At 33.6% G+C, this 24,660-nt stretch overlaps 2 long non-coding RNA genes across 4 annotated transcripts; one reads left to right on the forward strand and one right to left on the reverse strand.

Annotated features, from left to right (window-relative positions):
• Positions 1-4,044: 4,044 nt before the first annotated feature.
• Positions 4,045-5,599, forward strand: LOC131646254 (uncharacterized). 2 transcript variants are annotated; one of them, XR_009297376.1, is made up of 4 exons: positions 4,045-4,531; positions 4,751-4,792; positions 4,875-5,004; positions 5,156-5,599. It is a non-coding gene; the product is annotated as an uncharacterized LOC131646254 (long non-coding RNA). The 2 variants fall into 2 exon arrangements; XR_009297375.1 differs by having other exon boundaries at positions 4,047-4,531; positions 4,755-4,792.
• A 751-nt stretch (positions 5,600-6,350) lies between these two features.
• On the reverse strand, positions 6,351-8,808 carry LOC131646255 (uncharacterized). 2 transcript variants are annotated; one of them, XR_009297377.1, is made up of 3 exons: positions 8,207-8,808; positions 7,387-7,629; positions 6,351-7,255 (listed from the first exon to the last, which is right to left on the reverse strand). It is a non-coding gene; the product is annotated as an uncharacterized LOC131646255 (long non-coding RNA). The 2 variants fall into 2 exon arrangements; XR_009297378.1 differs by having other exon boundaries at positions 8,330-8,807.
• Positions 8,809-24,660: the final 15,852 nt, after the last annotated feature.

A 24,660-nucleotide genomic window follows, 5' to 3' on the forward strand; every position in this document is an offset into this window, starting at 1 on the left:
AGGTTATGGACGTAGTGGGAGTCATTCCCCATATATACAATGACCGTTTTGGACGTGGTGGCGATCGTTTTGGTAGAGTTTCTTGTCAAATCTGCCACAAACCTGGACATGAGGCCTCAGTATTCTACCATAGATACTCCTCCTCTGGTTCTCCCTCCTATCCTTCACCGCGAACTCCCTTCAATCCTTTCATGATGGCTCCCCAGTCCCCTTATCCAGCTTCTTTTGGTTATGCTCCAACACCAACGACATTTAGACAACATTCACCTCAAGCTTTTCACAAAGGTTCTAAGCCAAACATCAATAACCAGTGGTGGTATCGGGATTCAGGGGCGTCTCATTATGTCATGCCTGAGATTTCAAATCTGTCTGATGCATCCTCATTGTTTGGTACTGATCAAGTATTCATGGGAAACGGTTAAGGTTTTTCTAGTAACTTTGTAGGTTCCATGAGTTTTCTTGTCTCTAATCCTTATCACCTTTCCTTAATATTGCACAACCTTCTGCTTGTTCCTCATATCACTAAGAATCTTATCAGTGTCAGCAAATTTTCTCTGGACAGTCGAGTTTATTTTGAATGTTATATATGTTAAATCAGATCACTAAACAGGTCATTGGTTGTTAGTCACAAGGGGTTGCTTGTGCAGAGGTCAATGAATGTTATATCTGTTAAATCAGATCACTGAACATGTCATTGGTTGTTAGTCATCAGCGGTTGGATAAACAGCTTCTGTTAGTGCTTATGACACAAGAGCATATGTCATAAGAGTTTATGGTGATAAGCAAATTTCCATACGGATACTACATTAATAAGCACTTGTACAAAGTCAAATGTTTAGATGTATAATTGCAAAAGTACTAATAATTTTTAAAATTCAACAAGGAATAGCATAGCATAGCGGAGGCAGAGTTGGACGCAGTGCTTTTGGCCCACGAGCCGCCAATAACGGATGTAGCGGTTGCTATTGCGGCCCCAAAACGCTTCAGGGGAAAAAATTTTCAAATCCTTTTTTCGTACCCATGTTTTCTTAAGGGTATGCGTGCCAATTCAGTTTGGACCCTTTTAAGAGAAAAATAATGTCATTCATTCTGTTATATTGTTCATACTTTTGACTTAGTTCTGAACACCAATTTACTACAACTCTTAATTGAAATATATAACATCAATCATTTCTAAAAACAGAGGAGAAAAAAACACAAATACAAAAATTTAATTTGTTACAATGTTTTATTGGAGATAAATCTCTAGATTCCTTTCAACCTTTTGTTTAAACTTACATCCCTGACTTGGTGCTACCAGTCAATTAGAGAACAGGGTAGCTGCTAGATAGCAGAATCTATAATATAAGAAAGGAAGATGTTCTGGAAATTTTTTTTTGCCCTTTTCTCTTTGGCTGCCACCACAACATTTTAGGGGCAATTTGTGTCTAAAAATTACTTTTTCCAACCAGTGATGTCACTTTGTTCTATTTCAACCACATATTTATTCAATTAGGCCTTTGTTTGGTAGGTGTAATTCATTTGATGATGTCATCGGGTTCTATTGTGATTCTTTTTTTTCAAACCTTCCTATTCTTTCTGTACTATTCTCTCTCTTCTATCAAACATCACAACATTATTTTTCTTTTTTCTCTCTCCCGAAGCTTCTTCTTCTTCCTCTTTTTTTCTTTCTCTTTTACTTTATATTTTGTTCAGCTTCTTTCTTCTTCCTCTTCACCTTTTTCTCTTTCTGCTTTTGGAAAAGCCACACAAATGTCAAAGTAAATAATAACCATATGAGATCAAGCGATGAACCTGTTTACATAATGTTGTTTCGATTTTAAGCAACATATAAGAAAGAAATAACCTCTGGAAACTCCACTTCTACCTTTCATTTTTCCACTGCAACGTAACCCCTTATTATAGAAATTGATATGTGGTAAGAAATTTTTGCTTTTTGTTTATGTAGATCTGTGGGTGTTGGTTTCACATTTTAGGGTTTTCGTATTGGTTATAGATTACGTAAATCTAAACTTTTAGGGTTATGAACAAACACCATAGTTACCTGATTATGAACAAAATATTTTTCTCAGATCCCTTATTCAATTTTTGCAGGTTTAAAGTTCTATATTTTTCTTTGAAAACATTAAACGAATTGAGTCATGAAGCAGAAGTGACATTAGAGGTATTTCGTTGATAAAGTTTTGATTTTAGATCAAATCGACACTGTATTAGAGGTATTTCATTGATAAAGTTTTCATTTTTATATGTTTTGGAGACGCCCTTTTATTTGTTTTAGCTGAAGGTATTCTAATTTTTGTGATTATAGTTTAGGATTTTGATTATTTTGTTTTTATTCTGTTGTCTCAGAAACAACATTGTTGTTCAGCAAATAGGTATAACCTATCGAGTTAATACCAACTACACCCTTGCTGTTGTTTGATACAAATTCTCTGCAAAATCCAATTTGGTGTACGATAGCGCCAATGACATTCATTGTTGATGAAAATCAACAGCTTAATCAAAATCCAATCACTTCAACGGGAATTCAATTGAAGATGATAACTCTGTCACAGTTCAACCTTCCTAATGATTGTTTGGTTCATCATCGTATAATTAAAGGTATTATGATTCTATTCAATTTCCTTTCATGGTTATTACAGCACTTGATAATACTACTAAATTTTATTGTGATGTCCAGATAGGAAGGTGATTTTCAAATGGGTAATGATATGCTTCTTATTCATGTATATATTTGGTAGTTTTTGCCTCTAATTTTCTACTACTTCGGAATTGTTGTGTTAATTCAATACACTAAGGATGATACTTTGATGGCAGGATGATATTACGGCATTGGTGCATTTGATGACCATGGTAAAGCTTTCATTTGATGATCCTTTTGTACACTCTAAATTCTGTCAGTTTATATACTGCAAGTGAAAAAAAGGTTGACATGAAAGGTAGAGAATTCACAGTATGCTATCGCTGATCAAGTAAGGCCATTTCTGACTTCCAATTTAATCGACGAGTTTGAAATTAGATTTGGTGGTATTGTTGATTTGAACAATTTTCCGTATGTGCAGGAAACTAACTTGAAAAAACAAGAAAGCCATGTTGATCCAGGTATAAATCCGGTCTTTATTCAATAGTTCTCATAGTTCTCATAGATCTTGAATAAAATTTCACTTTCAGTCTTGCTTACAAAGTGTTCGATGAAATCCCTTCGCCGGTTTCTTGATTATTTCTCTTCTGTTTTCTTTGATTTTTTACTATAGCATTGTTGTTGTGTTGATTTTCTTCCGAGGCTTGATTGTGAATTGGTATTGGTATTTCTGTTTTAATTCATCTTTATTATCTTCGAAAATGTTTTATCAGTTCTGGTTTGCAAAGCTTCATGTTCATGTACATGTTCATTATGAAAAATCATGTTCATTTTCTATTTTTTCATGAGTTTTAGTATTACAAACCGTTTTTAGAAACAAAAACTGTACAGATAGTTGATGTTAAAACTTGTCATTTTTATTGGCGTCTGTGTTGAGCTTTATTCACTTTTTATAAGCTTTTTACTCAACTGACATGTTTTATCATTTTTTGTCTGCAATGCTTCATGTTCATGTTTGTTTTGATAAATCATGTTCGTATTTGAGTTAATGTTTGTACATATAGTTGATGCGACTGTAAGTCTTCTTCTTTCCGATGAGACTGAGACGGTAGTTAAGAGCTGTGAGTTACATTCTACAAAAATTGCAAAAGGTAACACTTAGATTCATGTGGAAAGGTAGTTTTACTACACAAGTTCCCTCTATGTGCTGCTAACTGGACTAATAATATTCATTTGCAATTCTATTTGTTTGAACTAAGGCTTTTATCATAGCTTTGTACTCATTGAATTTTTTGAGTTCTAATTTTCTGTTTCCATCAGGGTTCGAGGTGATCCGCTTGCAATGTCGACTATGGTGATACTGAGATTAAGTTGAAATTCCACTTTAATTATTTCTATTGTGAATACCATTGGATTTTTTTTGATAGCTGGAGAATTGATTGTTTTGTAACCATGTATGCATTTTATGATTCAGGTGATTGGAAGTGGGGCTGATATTATTTCCATAACATGATCGTTCAAATGTAGAAATGGGGGTATAAAGAAGGAAAGTCACTTTTTGGCTTTGGATTTGATTTTTGACAAAATAACAAGTAGACTACAACTGTGTAAATAATTTAATCTGAATTGCTATCTCCAAATTGTTTTTTTGTTTCTGTTTTGTTGTTAAATTTCCCATGATCCTAATTATATGGCCTTTAGCCATCCTGCCACTATTTGAAATACCTAAGAATTATCCGCATTTTCAAATTGGAGATATTCTTGTGGCTATTAGTCTTGCGAGAGGTTATAGCTTATCTAATTATATTTTTGCCGGAACCACTTCAACGCTTTTCACAATCTAGCATCCTTGGCGAGGCCAACATAGATCTGGATGATTTTGTTGATACACTGAAGCCTACAGCTGTCGCTTTGCCTCTTAACGGAAGTGAGCCTGGAGTCACACTACATGTGAGTATCTCTGAACTTCATATTCTCATAAGTAATTTTATTTTGTTTATCAATTCATTCCTTATGCACTTACATGGATGTGCTGCGGTACATTTAATTGATGCATTTCTATTTCCTTGGCATTAATATATCAAGCATGCTTATTTGTTAAGAGTTCTTTAGCTATACTTAAGATATCATTGATATCCAATTTACTGTTTTTTTCCTCATTGTTTGAAGCCAGGTTATAGTGCAGCTTCTCACTTCTAAAACAGGTTTTAGGTACCATATTGTGAATTATGACTTTTAAGGATGCACTTTAGTTGGACACAGTTTACTTATTGAATGTTATTTTTGCCGTTAGAGAATTTGAACAGCAGAGGGAGCTCAGAGATAAAGGTCTATAGACAACCTCTGACCAAGGTACTCATGATGGATCTACTGATAGCAAAGAGTCATCTCCTGACAAGAATGTCAATAATCACATTAATAAGGTATCTTACTTTCTCTCATTACAAGTGTACTCTATATATACTATATGTTCTCCTTTTATCCTTTTCTGCCTTATTTGCTTGAATCATGCATATTTGTTTTTTAAATTTCATTTTCATCACTGATTCTCCTTTATTTATATCATGAAATTAGGCCAATTCAAGAGGGAAATTGAAAAGGGAATCAAAATATCTCCGCCGTACTTCTTCACTTGAAGGAAAAGCAGGGTTAAATGAAGAGTGCGTTGACTCAGCTGCTGGATTTGATCATGGTTCTTCTACTACTTCTGAAAGTGTAAATACTGAGAAGCATGATATCTGCAGTACGCATGAAGTGGACAGTTTTAAAAGCACAATCTCTGGTGATTTAGGTGCACTTTCCCTTGGCCAAAGTCCTCAGCTAGAGAAAGGAGAAGCACCTGACAATCAATTTCCGTCACTGGACAATGCTTGGGCTCATGGTTGGAGCAAAGACTATTCAACTGCCAATAATTTGGTTGCTGCTTCCAAAGACTATAGCAGCAGCAGTCTTAAGGGAAGTTTAGAAGCAGTTGACTCATCTATTCTTGACATAGGACTTGACATAGTCATCATACCTTTCATTAATTTGAGGCTTAGAATTTAGTTTTTTTTAACCCTTTTCTCTTTTTTGATTGTAATACTATTACACTTTTTCTCTTCCAATTCTCATAATTGTCTGGCATTTTTCATTATAGTTTGTTCACAGTTTTCCTCTTAGCCTTCTAAAAGGCCAATATTTGGAATATTTTTACTCCTGTTTTCAATGAGTTTTTGTTTTATTGACATTAGAGGTATTTCTCAATTTATAACCTTATTTATAGTTATCTACGAGAACAAATTTATTATGGCTTTAAATATTTTATAATTAATGTCAAAACAAAAAAATTATAAATAGAAAAAAATGTTTTTTTATAAAAATACTTGTATATATGAAATAAAATAGTAAACTCTTAGTTGCATGTAAATAGAGTTTATTGTTTGTTAAAAAATATATAACAGAGTTTTGTTAAGGCAATAGTTGTGTATGAATTTTAGTACAATTAGATTGTTGTCAATTTTTAATGATTTATTTAATACAATATTAAATAATTTTTATTTTTAAAGATGTATAATTGATTTTAATATATTTGATTATTTTTTAAAATAGATTTGACTAGATCTAAAAAAAAGAACTTTAAATTAAAATTTATCTACGGGAATAAATTTATTATTGATTAAAATATTTTTATAAGTAATATTAAAAAAAAAGTAAAGTAAAGATATGATATTGATTAAAATATTTGTATATATGAAAAAATAATAAACTCTTTTTTATTTTATGATCCAATTTTTTTTTCAAAAATAATATATGGGAAAATATTTATTATTGATTTAAATATTTTTATATACGAAAAAATTTATTACTAATTTAAATTTTTTCTTTTTTAAATTTATATTTATAATAAATATATTATATAAGCAAATGCGCGTATCATACCAGAACCCGTGCGTACGCACGGGTTTGTTACTAGTTTCTACAAAAAGACATAACAAGCACCACAATACATAACACTCTTCAAATATATTGGGCAGCAACATGGTCTATCTTTTAATCCAACATAAAAAAAAAATCCTTGTTCGGTGATTGGAATAGCTCATCTATTTTGAAACTATCCTTGTTCGGTGATTGGAATGGCTTCTTGTGGTCATCCATATTGTTACTCAATGCTTAATTTATTAGCACTTATTTGTCTTCACCGCCAACTAAAAAAATCATGGAATGACATAAACAAGCCACATATGAAATCATGTCTCAACACTAACCTATTAGGTAAGTTATCCTGTATACATTTTTTTCCAGATTCTCATAATGCCTGAAATATATACTACACCAACTTTAAAAGAACTACACAAAACATTGACTGTATAAAAAGCTTTTTTTTTTTTTTCGGGTAAAAAGTATTTCTTTTGCTTTTAAAAAATAATAATTAGTTTCAAAGAAAAATAAATTCTAAAGGAAAATATCTTAATAAGTGATGATTAGTTTGATACCAATAAAAGTAATTTCATCTTCATAAAAAGATTGAAATTCACATGAAGTATATGAGGCCACCATAAGTTATTACTATGCTACAACCTTAGGAACAAGGCGAAGAACACATATACAAAGAGAAAGTTATTGACTTTGTTTGGGAATATGGTCCAATGCTGCTGGTCCTTCTTTTGGTTTTAACAACTTCCTTAACTCCTATTCCTATAATTAATCAACGCCAACAAACACAAAACGGATTAACACTGTTATAAATTTGTTTCATTTATCAAAAAAATTGCAACTTTCTAGGGTTTAATGGAAGAAACATTGAAGAGAAAATGATGGATACTTACTGGCATCAGAAAAAATGCTCAGACATGTGAACCACGAAGGGTGATTCAATAAAGAAGAGGTGTGGCAGAAGGATGTGTCGCCGGTAACTGTGAGAGATTGTTTTCTGGCGTTCGATAAAGTGTGATTGCGGAGATGTGTCGTCGATAACTGCGAGAGATTCTCTTATGGTGTTCAATGAAGTTCGATTGTGGAGAATTTTAGAAAAAGAGGAAGAAGGAAGTCAGTCGGCGATTGTGAAGAGTCTGGTGGAAAATAATAAAAATTAGGAAGGAGAACAGAAAAGAGAAACCGAAATTGTTTGGGTTAATATTACAATTTCAAAATTTAATAGTATAATATTTATTAATATAATAATTACTTATAAATAATTTAATATTAATTAAGTGTACCAATCAAAACATTACATGTCACATGGGTACCGGTACCCATAAAAAGTGATGGGTACCAGATTATTGACCTAAAAAAAAGTTATACTCCTTCCGTTTTTTATTATAAGTTGTTTTGAAAAAAAAATTGTATTAAAAAAAAATCGCTTTACAATTCCAATGAATAATTAATGTTATTTTTTCTATTATATCCTTAAATATTTATTATTATCACTCATTTCAATTATATAAATTTATCTTCCACATGTCATTAATGAAGGGTAATTTTGTAAAACATTCGTAATTTTGTAAAAACATTCATAATTTTATAAAAACATTCATAATTTCTCATTTTCATACAATAATTATTATTTTTATTAATCTGTGTGTAAAGTCTAAAACGACTTATAATAAAAAAACGGAGGGAGTAACTAAGAAAGAGATAAATTAGTACCAGATCCATTTTTCCCTTTTCACCATGCAACTCCTTCTCGTCTTCTCTTCATATTTTACAGCAAAACAAAGAAAGAAAAATTGAAACAAAACACACAGAAACATAAATTGATGGAAGACTCACTGTGAAAACCGAACGGCTCTAATGGGGTGGTCGTCTGGTGGTTGGACGACGTGCACGGTGGCTGCAGGAGCGCGCCGCAGTGTCGCGGTTGTGATGCTGTAACAAAAGTTGCACGGTGTTTTGTGTTTTGGTTTTTCTCCCCTTTCTCTTTAACTTTGCTGACTTTATATAACTAAAAAATTTGGTTCAAGAATTGATGTTTGGTTGATTTGTTTGGGAAATGTTTAATTGATTAGGATTTTGTACTAATTTGGGACTGATTTGAGATAAGTTGGTTTTGTGATTTTTGGGTGAACTTGGACTTAATCTTTAAGTATCCTGTCAGATATAAAACATGAATCTTGATGGAAATTCATTTATGTTGATTTTGTATGGTTTTTAAAATGACTTGAAGTTAATGATGGTATTGATTTTTGTAGAGATTTAGGATATTGTTTTTGGAAATTTTGAATTTGGAATGGAGAGTTTTTATTTATACTCATACCGTGATAAGTGAAGAAGAGGAAGGATATGATGTGGTCCTTCTTTTATTTTCTTGTCTCAGATAAAATTAAGGGTTAAATATGTTACTTACTATAAATATGCGACCATGCATTTTTATTCCTATAAAAGTTTTCTTCAATAAGTGGTCTTATAAAATTATTATGCACCTAGTTTCAGTCACTACTATCAAATTAATGTGTATTTTAGAATGATTATTTTGCAGACATTTAATGTTTTAAAAATTTCTTGAAAAAAAAAGAAACTCAAAATTTAATTTCTAAGTTGAGATTTTCATTGCTTTTATCATTATTTTTTGAAATTTGAAAAATTCATATTTAATTTTTCTCGTTTTAAAAAATTCTAAAACTTGGTAAATAAATATTTTATTGTATTCTAAACATATATAAAAAAAATAGTTCAAAAATTTAAAAGTTAAAGGGTAATTAAACAGTTTTTAAAATTTTAAAAAATAACAGAGACTGAAATTACATGCATAAAAATTTTAAAAGAAAAATTTTATAGTCACAAAAAATGTAGAGTCGTATATTTATAGAGACTAAAAACGTATTTAATCCAAAAATTAATAACAAAAATAATAGAAATAAAATAATATAATAATATTAATGGTATTAATAATAAGGTGATAAAAAAGTGAATAATTAAACTTCTTTTTAATTTATGTTGATAGTGATCAATGACTTTATAATAATATGGTAATAACTAATAAAAATAAACTAAGCCCAAAAGATAATTCTAATTTAAAATTATTAATACTAATAATGGTACAAAATATGATAGTGACTAATAAAAATAGTATTAATAAAAATAAAATAAATGAATAAGAAAATAATAGTTAAATAATAAAAAACTATTTTTAGTGAATTTTTAGTTGAATGGAAATAATGCAAACAAAAAATGAGAGAGGTGAGATTTAAACTCAAGACCTTACATTCACAACTCTTTACATTTGCTTTGTCAATTGTGCTATTTAATTTATTTAAAATAAAATTGTACTATAAAACATCTCTGAAGTGTCAAGCAAAATTTGTTTATTTAAAAAATACAAATAATTTAAAGTAAACTATTGTGTATTTTTAAATAAGCAAAATTACTTATTATTAAAATATTAGTAACAATGAACCAAAATTTATGTATCGACCAAGTCTAAAAATAATTTGATCCTAGAATCAAGATGGACAAATTTGGGACATGACATTATCCTCGGTTAAAAAGGTGGAGTGTGATTGAATAGAAAAAAATTTTGTTGCATGGCAAACTAGCTGAGAGATATATGTACAAAATAAATTAAACTATGACATATATGTTGTAAAAAAAGAACCAGGAAGAATGAAATAATATAACATAATTCCCCGAACCATGTTGCAAAGAGAGGCCCACCAATTTGTCCAAATGTCTCAAATTATATAAAGGGGACAACTTCTCTACCCATCACAAAAAATTGGATAGTGTACATTCAATCAATTATATGATGCCACCTAATTTTAACATAATTAATAATTTATTAAATATTACAATTGATTGTTGTTTTCAAAATATTTTACACAGGAGGTAACTTTATCCAACTTTTTGAGTTGGATAGATAAGAATTCACCTTATATAAATTCAATGCTTGAAGTGAACAAGATCAATGGTAACAATCGGATTGAAATGAACACTTTAACTGAAAATGTGACAACCAGTTCAAACTTTTAATATGCAAGTAAGGTATTAGGTATCTATATATTGTTGGCTTTAAAAAACTCTCAAAAAATGTAATCCACCATTAGGTAGTCCAATCCTCGTTGACCTCGATTAACTTATCCATAAAAAAGATACAACGTGCCAAAATGTATTGGTTCAAAGATGGGGTTAGGAATACTAGTTATTTTTACTACATGGATGCAAGATGAAGACGGAACAAAATTGGCTCTATTACTAAAGTTAATGAAGATATTACCTATGGTGAACAGGAGATACAAGAAACCATGGTTCAGTTCTACGAGAATCAATTCACTACTAATAATCATCACCCGTATCCTTCCCACCATCAATTATATTATCGGCAGTGGCGCATTAAATTATGGATATACAAGCAAGGACAATTTCATATCATATAGAAAAGTCTTAACACTGCTATAAAAATTTGTATGCATGGTGGATAGAGATAAAGAATGACAAATTATTACCTGAAACTTAATGATACGCTAAGCTACAAATTTATCCCAATCCCCTTGTTTTATACAGTAAGAGTATTTTGTCGGTCGATGTTTAACAAAACCACCCTAACTATCTCTTAGATAAAACTTTGTTATTTTTGTCTTGAATGTCCTGTGCAGCTTTTCAGCTTCTTTATATATAAATGCACAATATTCTTCGCCAATTACAAAAGCTTTCTACAAACAGTTCAATTTATTAAAACACAGTTCACTGTATTTAAACATCCAAACAAATAGATTTATAGAATTAAAATTTTACAACAAGCTTGAGTTAGTGTGTTACTTCAATTTCATCCCAAATGTTTTATTTATAAACCTCTATAGCCTCTTTATTTTTTTCGCACTCCAATTGTCCAAACTAATTGGAACTAACCGACGAACTATGACACCAATATAACTAGCAAAAATCTTTTGTCGGTGTTAGTTGGGAAAACGCCTTTGGTGGATGAGGACGATTCTTTCGTTTGGTGGAGGAATTCATCGGGATTTTCGGTTAAGGCTGCTTATCAAATGATTTTGGAAGGTAAGGTCCGTGGGTCGAGTCTTGATGATAATCTCTTGAAGGTTTTGATGGGGTTTTGGAAAACCAAAATTCCGAGTAAGGTTTTAATTTTTGGATGGAGACTCTTATTAAATAGAATTTCCACAAAGTTGAATTTGGCTAGGAGGAAGATTTTGGTGGAACCGGTTCTTTTATTGTGTCTGTTTTGTGGTTTGGAGGAGGATAATGCGGAACATCTTTTTGCTTCGTGTCCGGTTACTCTCCTTTGGTGGAAAAATCTTTGTGAGTGGCTTCGCCTTGCCGTCTCTTCTTTCTCGGGTAATCTATTTAATCGTCTTTGTTGTTTGGAATCCACTTGTAGAATAAAGTTTAAAATTCATACTAGGTGGCTTTTCGGCATGGCCTTTTGTTGGGGAGTTTGGATTTGTAGAAATGCGGTTACTTTCAATAGAGTTGTGTTGAGTAATTTTGATATGGTGGGTTTGTTGAAATTAGTTTCGTGGGAATGGTATCTCAATTCTTATAATGTTAGAGATGCCATTTGTTGGGGTGAGTGGTGTACGTACCCGATGTTATGCTTTTGATGTTAGCTTGGGTGGGTGTTTGGTTTCGGTTTGTTGTTGGCTCCGGGAGTGGTCGAGGCTTCTTCCTTTTGTAATCGTGGGTTAGCACCCCTTGTGTTTTTTTAATATACCTTCTTTGGTTATCAAGAAAAAAAACTAGCAAAACTCTTGCTATTATGCTTGATTGGTTGACCTCTTGCATTCCATTGAACATATAACAAAATTAAAGTGCAAATAAAGAATCAACAATCTCACTAATATTCTAAGAGAATCGTCGGTCTCACAAAACTCTAGCTATTTCACCTCAATAATAATAAAATTGAAGTGTGAAAGGTATATTCAATGTATTATAATTATTTTATTTTTATTTGTATTATAGTTTTGAAGATATTTAAATATTATTTTCATGATTATTAGCATATTGAATCAAGTGTAGTTGATTTTTTAGATTTTATACAAAATGTTGATTAAAATTACTATAATATCATCTTTATTAAATTTAATAAAAAATTGGAAAATGAAATAAAGGAGTATATTTGGAATTATATCATTAAATCTTTTAGTAATAATTAACTTTTGAATTTAATGGAAATACATTGACAGTGTAAAGTAGTTATACATTGTCCGTGAAATCATAACCGTTATATTTTTATATTTTGTAGAAGTTTGACTTCTCCTTTAAGTAACATATAAAATATTTATTTTTAAGGGTTGTGATGCACTAATCTTTAAGCTCTTAACTTTTACTTATAATATTGACCAAAAATTAGAATTTTAATTGTTTTCTTATAAAGAGGGTGTATATAAAAAAAAAAAAAATCAAATGATACTAATACCAACAAGTAAACACATGATTGGAATTTGGGGAATTTTAGAAACCGAATTATTTTCAAGAATGATGATTGGAATATTTTTAATGTGGTTTAGAACATTAAGGCGTTTGTTTGGAAGTGGTATTTCATCTACCTTGTTTATTACACAACCAACAACACAACTCATGTCATGGTAATCACTATACTTAGGGGTGTAAGCGGATAAAAAAATCTAATTAAACCCACAATCCAAACCGAAATAAAATCGATTATTATTGGTTTAGTTCAAAAACCCACTACAATATTTTTCCTCTTTCACAACAACTGAAAAGTGTTGCCAAAACAGAAAAAAAACGTCCCCTAAAGGAATAGAGGACATTTTTCAAGCGTCCTCAGTGCGAGCGATGCCAAAGTTTTAAGACAACACTTATTTTCGATTTTTGGGTACACTTAACATCCCCTAAACTATAGGAAAAGGGGACATTTTCCTTGACATCTTAAACTACGTTTTTAAGATGTTAGAAATTGCAACGATTGAAAAGCATTCCCTAAAAGTGATAGAATGTGACAACACTTACAAATTGTTTCCTAAAAATGAAATAGTAGTAAGAACACTCTAAATTACCAGAAATAATTTTTACCTCACAAAATTACAATATAACTTTATCCCAAATTAGTAACAAATTATGTTTCCCTCGTTCAATTAGTTTTGTATTAATATTAAAACTTTTGATGTTTTATACATATGAATGAACTTTATCATGTCCATATCAATACTTATAATATCCTATATAATAAGACTTCATAATTAAGAAAATGTATCTTTACAAATTATATATCAATCTATCATTCACAAGTAGTAGTAAGCTTTGTATAATATGTAATCTTCTCTTAATACTATGCCCTTCCAACTGTATGCATACCTAAAATTCCAAACAGGAAACAAATTAAAACACTCCAGACTAATTAGTTACATAATATTAATATAATCAATGGTGATGTTATGCAACAATTTTTTTTTAAAAAAATGGAATAAAAAGAAAGGTGGAAATAAAACCTTTTTAAGTGTGTCGTCTAACTCATTTTTTACTTCTTGAGTTATTTAATCTCCACTCTCAATTCCTGAAAAACAATTTGGTATGTAACTGACATATTCAATAATTTTATTTCATAATCTTTTCTTTTTCTTTTTTTTTTAATTAGGAGTATACTAGTCAACAAAAACAATACCAAAAAAAAAACTAAGAAACCACTTGTAACTTAGTTACCACCACCAGCAATGCATCACACTAAATATATGTCAGATTATTGAGAATATAATATAGTTTATAGTCTTAATAGAGTTGTGTAAATAAAAGCTTTTGATTGGTAGTTAAGAGATAATCATATACTATATATGGACATGGTTATCACACGTGTAAGTCAATAACATGCTATCATTCTTTTTCTCTGAAATCTTCTTTCTCCTTCATTCTCCATTTCTTGTTTGCGTTTCTTGTTCTTTAATGGAGAAACTGATTTTCACAATATGGTATCATTCGCCAATTCGATCCTTCTTCCGATGCTCTTCCAATTGAATTTTTAGCTTGTTCATTCATTTCTTTTGCTTCCATGGCTCCTCCACGAACACCTCTTGATCCAGCTTTGGATCAAACTTCCCCATACTTTGTTCACCACAGCGATGGTCCTGGTTCAGTTACAGTTCTTCCCAAGCTTACTGGTTCCAACTATCATTCATGGGCTCGAAGCATGAAGAGAGCGCTCGGTGGAAAGATGAAGATTGAGTTCATTGATGGATCTCTTCCTGCTCCGATCGATTCCTTCGATCCATCCTTGCGTGCTTGGAATCGTTGCAACATGTTAGTCCATTCTTGGATCATGGATTCAGTTTCAGATTCCATTTCTCAGTCCATCGTCTTCATGGAGAATGCGCTTGACGTATGGAACGATTTGAAGGAAAGATTCTCTCAGGGTGATCTCATATGCATTTCTGAGTTACAGCAAGAAATATACAATCTCAAGCAAGAAACAAAATCGGTAACTGATTTCTTTTCTGAACTTAAAATCCTTTGGGAGGAGTTAGATTTGTATTTGCCTTTACCTACTTGCACATGTCACATCAAATGTTCTTGTGAAGCTATGCGTAGTGCGAGATCCAATCATCAACTGATGCAAGTTATCAGATACTTAACCGGTTTGAATGATCAATTTTCTGTTGTTAAATCCCAAATCTTGTTAATGGATCCCTTGCCTAACATGAATAAGATATTTTCCATGGTCATTCAGCATGAAAGACAACTTCAGCTTACCATTCCCAATGATGAGTCCCATACTCTAGTTAATGTTGTTGATTCCAAGAAGTTTGTTGCAAGAAACAACACTTTCAAGCATGGAGCTCATGTTTGTACTTTCTGTGGAAAAACTAATCATAATGTTGAAAATTGCTTTAAAAAACATGGTGTTCCTCCACATATGCAGAAGCAATTTCAAAATTCAGCTAATAATGTTGCATCAGATGGAAATGATGATGGATCTCTTTCTAATGGTGTTGACACTAAAAGTGACAATTCACCTATGACTCGAGGCCAATTCAATACTCTAATGGAACTAATTCAGAAATCTAGCATTGGTCAATCTTCAGGGCATGCTTCTTCCAATCAAGTTGCAGTTGGTCATCTATCAACACTTAACACATCTCATTGCAGGCATAGTAGTAGCCATAGTTCTTGGATCATTGATTCAGGAGCTTCTGATCATATCTGTAGTTCCATTAAATGATTTCATTCTTATAAGCAAATTATTCCAGTCAATGTTAGACTGCCAAATGGATAATGTCTTACTGCTAGCTATTCTGGTACAATCCATTTTCTCCTGAGTTCATTGTGCATAATGTCCTTTTGATTCCTGAATTCTCATTAAACCTTTTTTCTGTTTCCAAATTATGTGAATCTTCTAATTGCAATGTTACCTTTATCAATTCAAAATGTGTTATACAGGACAAAGTCACTCTGAAGATGACTGGTTCTGCTGATCAAAAGAATGGATTGTACTACTTAACACTAAGAGATAATGCTTCACCTCTTACACAATCACCTGATTTCACATCTGCTATAGCAGCTACAGTAACCTTACCAGAAAAAGCTTTATGGCACTTTAGATTAGGACACTTATCCAATAATAGACTTATGTACTTACATTCTCAATTTCCCTTTATCACAGTTAACCATAAAGATGTCTGTGATGTTTGTAGCTATGCTAGACAAAGAAAACTTTCCTATAATGTTAGCAATAGTCGTGCTGATCATCCTTATGATTTGATTCATTTTGATATTTAGGGACCTCTAGCTGTCCAATCCTTGCATGGTCACTCTTATTTTTTGAGTGCTGTCGATGATTGTAACAGATTCACATGGATCACTTTAATGAAAACTAAATCTGAAGCTAGACAGCATGTCATAAACTTTGTTAATCTCATAGAAAATCAACAAAAAATTTCTGTCAAAACCATTAAAAATGATAATGGTGCTGAATTTCACATCCCTGAATTTTATTCATCTAAGGGAATCATTCATAAACCAGCTGTGTTGAATCACCACACCAAAATGGTAGAGTGGAGAGAAAACACCAACATTTGTTAAATGTTGGAAGAGCTCTCCTCTTTCAGTCAAAACTCCCCAAACAATTTTGGTCATATGCTATTTTACATGCCACATTCATCATCAATAAACTCCCCACTCAAGTTTTAAATAATCTTTCTCCTCATTTCATATTGCATAATGAACATCCTAATATGCATAAACTTAAAGTGTTTGGATCTCTAGCTTTTGCATCCACACTAAATGTGCATCGAACTAAACTTGAGTCAAGAGCTCGAAAATGTGTTTTCTTGGGATACAAGAATGGTATGAAGGGTGTGGTACTCTATGATATTCACAGTCATTCCATTCTTGTCTCTAGAAATGTCATACACCATGAACATATATTTCCTTATTCTAATTCTGATTCTATTAACTGGGATTACCACCTTTATAAAGATTCTACTTTTCAACATGACCCTGTCATACATGTTCCATCACAGAACATTGAACCAGCTGATGATGAACATGATAACCAAAATATCATAGCTAATGACACATTGCATCATTCTACTTTTGACCCTAAAACTGTAGAAAAAACTGATGAGAACCATGACACCCAACATATACTTGATACACACGACACTGAGAATTGCAACACTCAGCCTAGACCTATTAGAACCAAACAGACACCTCATTATCTCTCAGATTTTTGTGCAATTATTCTGATGCTTCAGCAACCAAGTCATCATCAGGTACATCCAAAGTTATTTATCCAATTTCAAATTATGATTCATTGCATTTTTTATTTGCATCCCATTGTGTCTTTGCATCAAATATCTCTCTCATTCATGAACCAAAGAATTACAAGGAAGCATGCTTATTTGAACACTGGATTCAAGCGATGAAGTCTGAATTAGATGCATTAGACAAGAATAAGACTTGGAACATAGTTGATTTTCCACCACATGTCAAGCGAATTGGTAACAAATGGGTGTTTAAAGTGAAGCATGGAGTACATGGCACGATAGAGAGGTATAAAGCGCGGCTTGTGGCCAAAGGTTACAATCAAAACGAGGGACTGGATTTTTTTGACAAGTTTTCACCAGTAGCGAAGCTCACAACTGTTAGAACCCTCCTTGCGACTGCAGCTATCAATAATTGGTTTTTACACCAACTTGATGTCAACAACGCATTCTTACACGAGGAATTGAAAGAAGTTGTGTACATGACAAACCCTGAAGGTGTTACATGCCACTAACCTAATCAAGTATGTAAACTTCAAAAGAGCTTATATGGTCTGAAGCAAGCAAGTCGCAAATGGTATGAAAAACTGACTTCTCTTTTGTTGCATCAAGGTTACACTCAATCTGCTTATGATTATTCTCTGTTTACTTTGAAAACGGACATACATTTCACAACCATTTTAGTTTATGTCGATGACATAATCTTAGCCGGCAATTCTATGTCTGAATTTGATCGCATCAAGCATATCCTTGATGAAACATTCAGTATCAAAAACTTGGGAACATTGAAGTACTTCCTTGGTCTTGAAGTTGTTCACTCAAAAACAGGTATCTCTTTATCTCAACGAAAATCCTGCCTTGACCTCTTACAGGAATCTGGTATGCTTGGCTCTAAACCAGCTCCCACACCTCTTGATCCATCTATCAAATTACATGCTGATAATGGAAAAGCTTTTGATGACATTGGAACTTATAGGCGCTTGATAGGTCGATTACTATACCTCAACACAACACGTCCAGACATTACGTATGCCACCCAACAACTTAGTCAATTCCTTCACAATCCAACAATGGCACATTACCATGCTGCTTGCAGAGTCATTAGATATCTGAAAAATAGTCCTGGTAGAGGAATTTTATTTCGAAGAGATGCTGACTTGCAACTGCTCGGCTTCTCTGATTCTGATTGGGCAGGATGTATTGATTCAAGAAAATCCATTTCAGGATATTGTTTCTTTCTTGGGAGTTCTCTTATATCATGACGTGCGAAAAAGCAGAATACTATTTCTAAGTCATCTTCAGAGGCAGAGTATCGGGCATTATCGTTTGCTACATGTGAACTTCTTTGGCTAATAGCTCTCATGAAGGAATTGCACATTACATGTACCAAACTCCCTGTCTTGTACTGTGACAGCCAAAGTGCAATGCACATTGCACTCAATTCAGTCTTCCACGAGCGCACAAAACATCTTGAGATTGACTGCCATTTAGTTTGTGAGAAATTGCAGCAAGGCTTGTTAGAACAAGATTTGTTCTGATCAATATTCTTAGTTTTGATGATAACAAGGATATGAATTTTGTGTGAGATAATGTGGTACTCTAATACATTGCAATTTCCCTTTCAGGAAATATATAAAGAGTATGCACAAATCAGCGCTCAGAAGCTTTGTCTCAGAAGGTTCAGCATGCAACATGAGAACATGGTCTGGCAAGACATCAGAAGATGGTCGAGGCAGAATCAGAACATGGGTCTATGGAAGCATCAGAAGAACTTGAGATCAGAAGCAGAAGCACTGAAGTTCTCATGGTATCACGCTCAGAAGCACTTCAAGGTCAGAAGACAAGAAGATGCTATGCACCAAGCTGTTTGACTCTGATGATATTCAAATATAATATTCAAACATCAGATCAGAAGAAAGTACAAGTGGCAGGCTACGCTGACTGACAAAAGGAACGTTGGAAGCTATTAAAGGCAACGTCAGTAGACACAGCGTGAACAAGGCTCGAGGTAGTTGACAAAAGCGTGAAACATTAAATGCAATGCTGTACGGAACATGCAAAGCATTAAATGCATCCAACGGTCATCTTCTCAAACGCCTATAAGTATGAAGTTCTGATGAGAAGCAAGGTTACCAACTCTGAAATAATTCTGAAAGACTTGCTGAAACGCTGTTCAAATCAAAGCTCAGAAACTTCATCTTCATCAAAGCTCACTACATTGCTGTTGTAATATATTAGTGAGATTAAGCTTAAATGTTAAGAGAAATATCACAGTTGTGATTATAGCTTTTCAGAAGCATTTGTAATACTCTTAATTGATTACATTAAGTTGTAAGGAACTAGAGTGATCGTGTTGATCAGAATACTCTAGGAAGTCTTAGAGGTTATCTAAGCAGTTGTAACTAGAGTGATCGTGTTGATCAGGAAACTCTAGAAAGACTTAGAGGGTATCTAAGCAGTTGTTCCTGGAGTGATCAAGTTGTGATCAGAATACTCTAGAAGACTTAGTTGCGGACTAAGTGGAAAACCATTGTAATCCGTGCGATTAGTGGATTAAATCCTCAGGTGAGGTAAATCACTCCGTGGGGGTGGACTGGAGTAGTTTAGTTAACAACGAACCAGGATAAAAATAACTGTGCAATTTATTTTTATCGTTCACGTTTTTAAGACTACACTTATTCAAACCCCCCCTTTCTAAGTGTTTTTCTATCCTTCAATTGGTATCAGAGCGCCGGTTCTAAGGTGCAAGCACTTAACCGTGTTTAGAAAAGATTCAGGAAGAGAAAAACGCTTCAGTAAAAGATGGCTGGTGATGAACACACATCTACATCTGGCTCTGCTGAGCAATACAACGGAAACGGTAACAATGGTTATACTAGACCACCAGTATTTGATGGTGAAAACTTTGAATACTGGAAAGATAAACTGGAAAGTTACTTTCTTGGTCTAGATGGTGAACTATGGGATCTTCTGATGGATGGTTACAAACATCCAGTAAATGCTAGTGGCGTAAAGCTTACAAGGCAAGAAATGGATGATGATCAAAAGAAGCTTTTCAAGAATCATCATAAATGTAGGACTGTTTTGCTGAATGCTATCTCTCATGCTGAGTATGAAAAGATATCTAACAGGGAAACTGCCTATGATATATATGAGTCATTGAAAATGACCCATGAAGGAAATGCTCAAGTCAAAGAGACTAAAGCTCTTGCTCTAATCCAGAAGTATGAAGCCTTCAAGATGGAGGATGATGAAGACATTGAAAAGATGTTTTCAAGATTTCAAACTCTTACTGCTGGATTGAGAGTTCTGGATAAAGGCTACACCAAGGCTGATCATGTAAAGAAGATTATCAGAAGCTTACCCAGAAGATGGGGTCCAATGGTGACTGCATTCAAGATTGCGAATAATCTGAATGAAGTTTCTTTGGAAGAGCTTATCAGTGCCTTGAGAAGCCATGAAATTGAGCTGGACGCAAACGAGCCTCAAAAGAAAGGTAAGTCTATTGCATTAAAATCAAATATCAAAAAATGCACTAACGCTTTTCAGGCTAGAGAAGAAGATCCTGAAGAATCAGAATCTGAAGAAGAAGATGAACTGTCCATGATCTCCAGAAGGGTAAACCAACTCTGGAAGAGCAAGCAAAGGAAGTTCAGAGACTTCAGAAGGTCAAAGAGATTTGAACATGGAGAATCTTCTGATGACAGAAGATTTGACAGGAAGAAGGTCATGTGCTATGAATGCAATGAGCCTGGACACTATAAGAATGAATGTCCAAAACTTCAGAAGGAGAATCCCAAGAAGAAGTTTCATAAGAAGAAAGGTCTTATGGGAACATGGGATGATTCTGAATCAGAATCAGGATCAGACTCTGAAGGAGAGCAGGCAAACTTTGCGCTGATGGCGACAGAAGATGATGGATCAGAATCTACATCAGAATCAGATTCTGAAGAGGTATTTTCTGAACTATCTAGAGAAGAGTTAGTTTCCAGTCTAATAGAGCTTCTTGAATTAAAAGCTCATCTTAGTATCAAATACAAAAAGCTGAAAAAGCAATTTGAATTTGAAACTAAGAAGCTTGAGTTGGAAAATTCTGAATTAAAAGAAAAAGTTTTAAAATTATCCAATAATGTTGGATCTCCTTCTGATTCAGAAAAATCCACTCCCAGTCTGAATCACATTCTGAAAGAATATGATTTAAGTTTCAGGAAGTTCTTATCTAAAAGTATTGGCAGAAGTCAGCTAGCATCTATGATATATGCTGTGTCTGGGAACAAGAGAGTTGGCATTGGTTATGAGGGTGAAATCCCATACAAGCTTGAATCTGTGGATGATATGAAAATATCATACAAGCCTCTGTATAACCAATTTAAATTTGGCCACTCCCATGATATTAAGCACACATCACATGCACAAAGTTTTCACATAACACCCACCAAGAAGCATGTGACACAACCTAAGAATTATCATGGAACTCAGAATAAGAAGTATCATATTGTTCCTCCTGTTAAATATTTTGCTAAACTCAAGTTCAATCAGAACTTGAGGAGAACTAACAAGAAAGGACCCAAGAAAATGTGGGTACCAAAGGAAAAGACTATTTTGATTGCAGATTCTCTTGGTGACAAAGAAGACAACATTCAACATGACATGTCACCTGGACTCAAGATGTTCTCAACACTTGAAGGGAAGAAGGACTGTTTTCCAAGTCCTGGTACTTAAATCTGCTGGAGAAGTTAAGTTTGAAGGAGATCAGAAGAGCAAGTTTATTAGTTCTGGAACCATCTGTTTAGTTTGTTTCTAAAGCAATGGCGTTTCGTTCTTGGTTATTCTGAATGCTCTAAAAGCTACAGAATAAACTATATTGAAACATTGATTGTAGAAGAATCAATCAATATCTGGTTTGATGATAAACTTGGTTTTGAAGAACCAAAGCAGCTTAAGAATTTTGCAGATATAGTTTGTCTTATCAGAAGCTGCAGAATCAAGAAGCAAAGCTGCAGAAGCTGGCAGTCTCAGAAGCAATGGATCAGAAGATCAAGTTGCTGCATCTTTAGAGAATCTTAGGATTTCTGAAGAACCAACTATCAGAAGATCATCTAGACTTGCCTCAGCTCATTCAGAAGATGTGATCCTTGGGAAGTAAGATGATCCTATCAGAACCAGATCATTTCTTAAGAATGTCAATCAGAAGCAGTGATCAGAATCAGTAGGCGTAAAGTCTATTCATATTTTACAGCTGTCATCTATTATCTGATGGTGAATACGTGTAAGTACGATTAGTACAAAGCGTGCAGTTGAAAAGACGCCGACCTAGGTAACTGTTCTAAATCATTTCATTTACCACGTTCTCTCTCCTTACGTCACTCATCATTTAATAAAATTGATTTCTTTTGATTCTGGAACTGTTCAGTTTATTTTTTTTATTATTTTTCTTTTTCAAATCCGTCTCTATACATTTTTTTTCAAATCATCTCATATATCTTTTTCGCTCTCTGTCTCTCTTTCTTCTTGCATACTCTCTTTTGAAATCTTCTTAGTCGCTTTCTAAAACCCTAACCGAAAACCCAGAATTTGTTCCTCTTAGTTGCTCATTCTGTTTCAATGGCTGCTTCGTCATCTCAAATTGTTGGTTCATCTACTCTTCTCCATATTCAAAATGAAGCAAACTAGGAACTCACTCCAGTTGTTGCGTGCTCCATTCCTAAGGATGAATTGGAAGTCATTTGTGAACTTATGGTTAACTTTGACAACATTGAAGAACACGAATTTCATCTCAAAGAAGATATAATTTTTCAAGGATGGACTTCGTTGTTTGCTGAGTTCTGTGGACCAGTCTACCCAGATCTTGTCAAGGAATTCTGGATACATGCAGTTGTTGCCCCAAAATCTATCTTGTCTTTCGTCCATGGAAAGTTTGTGGTAGTAACTGAGAACATTCTGAGAATGATGTTTGATCTGAGAAACCCTGAAGGAGCTTTTGAAATCGATAAAAGAGTTGATTGGAAGACTGTGTTATCTACTCTTTACTTAGATATAAATGAGACTAAGAATGTCAAGGACATGAAGGATCTCTACAAAATCTGGATCAAGATTCTTCTTGGATGTTTCTATCACAGAAAAGGGACACATGCTTCTGACTTCGTTAACAACGAGCAAAAATACATTCTGTATTGTATTGCCACCAAAAAGAAGGTTGATGCTATCTACATTATCTTCAACCATATGTGGAAAGCTGTGAAGGATTCCAGAAATGCCTTTAGAGAAAAAGGTGGGACAATCATTCCGTTTGGCAGAATTATCATCAATCTTCTGGTTCATTCCAAGATTGTTGAGCAACTGGAAACTGAAGGCACTATCAAGAACCTTGCTGTCACAACTGGGGCCTGTCTAAATGCTTTCACCTTAAAGAAGATGAAAGTGATTAAGGCTATCAGTAAGATTCCTCAACCCCCTGCTGGAACTAGAATCAGAAGAGAACCTGTTCTAGCTGAATTTGAAACCTTCTTCAATAGTGAGGTACCAGGAGTCAGAACTAAGTATCTGGAGTCACAAAAAGAGAATAAAAGTTTTAAATATCAAGACAAAGGTGCTCCTATTAAAGTAAATCGCAAGAAAGAAGAGAGGACCAAAAGAAAGTTTGATCACCCCTCTTTCAATCAGGTAAAGGTTGTTAAGAAAGCTGCTGCTACCACTAAGAATGAAGCAGTCCCAGAAGAAGTCATTGCAAAAGTTGTTAAGGATGTTTCTGCTGATTTTGAGAAGAAAAAGAAGGAAGCTGTGAATAAGAAGAAGATGTCAGATAATAATGCTGAGATTGTTGAAGTTGTTGAGAAGAAGAAAACAAGAAAAAGGAAGTTGATTCTTCAAAGCTCCGATGAAGAGAATGTTGTTCAAAAGGCTGTGAACCAACAGGAAGCTCTGGCGAGTGACAGAAGAAAAGAGATCTCTAGCGGCAAGACAAAGATTGTTGAAGAGCCGAAGAATAAGAAGCAGAAGAAGACCGAGGCTGTGATCCAAGCTCTTCGGAAAACATCCAAAGGTATATGTATTTCTGAACCTGATTCTACTCCTGCTGGTATTTCAGAAGTTGCACCAATAGCGGTTGCCCCTATCCCTGAACCAGAAAAAGCCACACCAGAATCACCTATAACTGTCCGTGTTCTTACACCTCCATCTTCTCCTGCAACCAAACTCAATTCTCCTCCTCCTTCACCAATTCCAGATGCCTCCATCCCTTCTCCTTCACCCTCAACTAACCTTGTTTCTGACCAAGCTGCTGATGATCATGTTCTGGATATACCACCAATTCAAACTCTCTTTCCACCTCACACAAATATCTCCATCTCTCAACCTCCTCCCCATGCCAACTATGAACCTTTTCCTTCTACCTCTCTAAATAACCATGGTGACTCTACTCTTCCAACCTCTGCA

This window comes from Vicia villosa, linkage group LG2, assembly GCF_029867415.1.
Source record: "Vicia villosa cultivar HV-30 ecotype Madison, WI linkage group LG2, Vvil1.0, whole genome shotgun sequence".
Taxonomy (NCBI): domain Eukaryota; kingdom Viridiplantae; phylum Streptophyta; class Magnoliopsida; order Fabales; family Fabaceae; genus Vicia; species Vicia villosa.